Source organism: Ranitomeya variabilis, chromosome 1 (assembly GCF_051348905.1).
Source record: "Ranitomeya variabilis isolate aRanVar5 chromosome 1, aRanVar5.hap1, whole genome shotgun sequence".
In the NCBI taxonomy this organism is placed as follows: domain Eukaryota; kingdom Metazoa; phylum Chordata; class Amphibia; order Anura; family Dendrobatidae; genus Ranitomeya; species Ranitomeya variabilis.
Genome location: NC_135232.1, coordinates 577647999 through 577651663, shown reverse-complemented (window position 1 = coordinate 577651663; position 3665 = coordinate 577647999). Strand labels below are relative to the sequence as shown.

At 38.3% G+C, this 3665-nt stretch overlaps 1 non-coding gene across 1 annotated transcript; it reads left to right on the top strand.

Moving 5' to 3' along the window:
- Positions 1–1213: 1213 nt before the first annotated feature.
- On the top strand, positions 1214–1401 carry LOC143801329 (U2 spliceosomal RNA). Its single transcript, XR_013220916.1, has one exon. It is a non-coding gene; the product is annotated as a U2 spliceosomal RNA (small nuclear RNA).
- The last annotated feature ends 2264 nt before the right edge of the window (positions 1402–3665 follow it).

Here is a 3665-nt window from a genome sequence, read left to right as displayed (position 1 = left end):
GCTTACTAGATAGCAGGAAGACAGAAAGGGCACTTTCATGGTCAGCAGAAAACCCTATCAAAACACCATCCAGAAATTACTTTAAGACTCTAGCATTAACTCATAACACCAGAGTGGCAATTTCCGATCACAAGAGCTTTCCAGACACAGTAACGAAACAGCAGCTGTGAACAGGAACAAAATGCAAAAACACACAAGGACAAAAGTCCAACTTAGCTGGGGGTTGTCTAGTAGCAGGAACAAGCACAGAAGGCTTCTGATTACATTGTTGACCGGCATGAAACTGACAGAGGAGCAAGGTTATATAGCGACTCCCACATCCTGATAGGAGCAGGTGAACAGAGGGAATGATGCACACAAGTTCAATTCCACAAGTGGCCACCGGGGGAGCCCAGAATCCAATTTCACAACAGGACACGTATTCGGCCTTTGTTACAGTGTTACAAATAGACCAGCTTCAAAGTAAGGCCCCTTGCTATCAGTACTTAGTGCTTTAATTTAAGTAACCCATGAGTAGTTCTGCCATACATACCACATTTGTGACAGCATGATTTCTTTTGTAAAACATTCTCTCCCTCTTGTGGACCACTGACTTTTAAATTTGGTGCGTATGTATTTAAAAAAAGGAAAAATTGTGTCTGTGCTGATCATGAATATGCTGCCTATCTACACCTGTGTGAGTATTCTAATGCTTCCTAGCAACCAGGTGCGCTGCCTGCATTAGATAGAATCTGTGCACGGAACCCTCACGTGTCACAATGGGCCCTTGGCCATGGTCTGGAACCCTCACGTGTCACAATGGGCCCTTGGCCTATAAAAAGCAGTGCGGTGGCAGTCCTCTTCAGTCTGCTGCTGGAGCAGCAGCGGGCAGCATGGTGATAGGTAGGCAGCAGGGTCTATACCCTGCATCAGGAGAGCTGAGGGAAGACAGCTGCTCGCTTGTTTGTTTTTCGATTTTCCCTCTCGCACACCTCCTCCTGGCACTCAGTAGTGCACACTGGAGCAACGAGGGGGGAGGGTTACAATAGGTGGGGTTATGCAGATTAAAAACCAGTGGCTCACAGCTTGAACAAACAGCAGAACTGTCATAGTGAAGGCGTCCTCCTTAGGGCAATCTTTTGCTCGATTTCCCCAAAGGGTATAAGTGTTAGGCCTTGGTGTGACACAAGTGCAAAACCATTTCTGGTTGTCTCTGCTCGGCCTTTTGGCTAAGATCGTCGTCGTCGCCGCTCAAGATCAAGTGTAGTATCTGTTCTTATCAGTTTAATATTTGATGCGTCTCCTATTAGGGGACCATATATTAAATGGATTTTTAGAACAGGGAGATGGAAAAAGAGCTTGCTCTGTCCACTCCACGCATTGAGCCGTTATTGCAGTATCTCGGGGAACAGTGCACTCCTTCTCTGATCCTGCTTCCAAATACAGATTGAATTGAAATCAGCACAAGTTGTGTTTTAACCCATTATGTGAATTCTATTCAGGGTCAAAGTTGCACATTTCAGCCAAATGCATTTTGCTTGATTTAATTTGAACAATTGCAACATTTATTTTAAAATGTTATTCTAAAATTGTGCTAATGTAAAGTAGACATGTGGGAAATGTTATTTATTAACTATTTTGTGCGACATACTGTACAGTATCTCTCTGATTTATGGGCATAAAAACCTCATAAAGGGACAGTGGTCAGAATTGTAAAAATTGTCCTGGTCAGGAAGGTGAAAACAGGCTTCGAGGCGAAGGGGTTAAATACAAGTCCAGTAATTTGCACACACACACTATACTAATTATACTTGTCACTGACATCTATATATCTACCTATTCTATATGTATTTACTGTATGTAATCCATCTCTTCTATCCTGTTGGCTCCTGCAGTGAGTGTACTGTACTCTGCAGATGAATTGACAGCCTTTCTTTCTTTCTTTCTTTCTTTCTTTCTTTCTTTCTTTCTTTCTTTCTTCTACAGTATCTATCTATCTATTATCTATCATCCATCTATTATCTATCATCTAGCTATCGATTATCTATCTACTATCTATATATTATCTATCTATGATCTATATATCTACCTATTATCTATCTATCTATTGTCTATTATCTATCTATTATATATCTACAGTATCTATCTATCATCTATGTATTACACTGGTCAACAGCATTTTTGGTGCCAAAGATATTTCATCGAATTTAGGGTATTTTTGTGGTGCTGATTCTGAATATGTCATCAGTTTTGCCAGATTGGCTCAAGTTTTTGAGATTTTTGGTATCTTATTTATAGCACTTGTTGGTAAATGCGACGCATCATCTCATTAATTTCTTTGGATTAGTACTTGAACTGAGCAGTTCTCAATATAGTTTTGTGTTAATTAGTGTTCTAAAAGTTTGTTCATAGCTTGATTTTTGCACTAACTTTATGTTGTTGTCTGTTTTCCAGTGAAAAGCATGAACTCATCAAGAAGAAGTTGTCTTAACGATCCAGACTCATTCTGTTACATTTGTGGTGAATACACACTGCCAAAACATAGAAGAAACATAACAGACTTCGTAAAAAAAGTGTATTTTGCCTATTTTGGGGTTATGCTTGGGGACCAAGACAAGTTTTGGGCACCACACATAGTGTGCAAAGCATGTATCGAATTATTACGAAAATGGAGCAAAGGACAAAGAAAAAGCTTCAAATTTGGTGTTCCAATGGTGTGGAGAGAGCCAAAAAATCATCATGATGACTGTTATTTATGGTAAACACAGGTACAGGCACATCTTCACAATGAGGGACAGGCCTTCTTGCAGATTCCATGTTACTCCCATTTTCGTTTCTTATGCTTATTGAATCCTTGCACTTGCACTGCACAGAAATAACAGTCATCATGATGATTTTTTGGCTCTCTCCACACCATTGGAACACCAAATTTGAAGCTTTTTCTTTGTCCTTTGCTCCATTTTCGTAATAATTCGATACATGCTTTGCACACTATGTGTGGTGCCCAAAACTTGTCTTGGTCCCCAAGCATAACCCCAAAATAGGCAAAATACACTTTTTTTACGAAGTCTGTTATGTTTCTTCTATGTTTTGGCAGTGTGTATTCACCACAAATGTAACAGAATGAGTCTGGATCGTTAAGACAACTTCTTCTTGATGAGTTCATGCTTTTCACTGGAAAACAGACAACAACATAAAGTTAGTGCAAAAATCAAGCTATGAACAAACTTTTAGAACACTAATTAACACAAAACTATATTGAGAACTGCTCAGTTCAAGTACTAATCCAAAGAAATTAATGAGATGATGCGTCGCATTTACCAACAAGTGCTATAAATAAGATACCAAAAATCTCAAAAACTTGAGTCAATCTGGCAAAACTGATGACATATTCAGAATCAGCACCCCAAAAATACCCCAAATTCATTAAAATATTTTGGACACCAGAAAAAATTTTTTTTTTTGTTGACCTGTGTTATCTATCTACTATCTATCTACTATATATCTATCTACAGTATCTATATATCTATCTACAGTATCTATCTATCTATCTATCTATCTATCTATCTATCTATCATCTATCTATCTATCTATCTAATCTCTCTATATACAGGTCCTTCTCAAAAAATTAAAAAATTAGCATATAGTGTTAAATTTCATTATTTACCATAATGTAATGATTACAA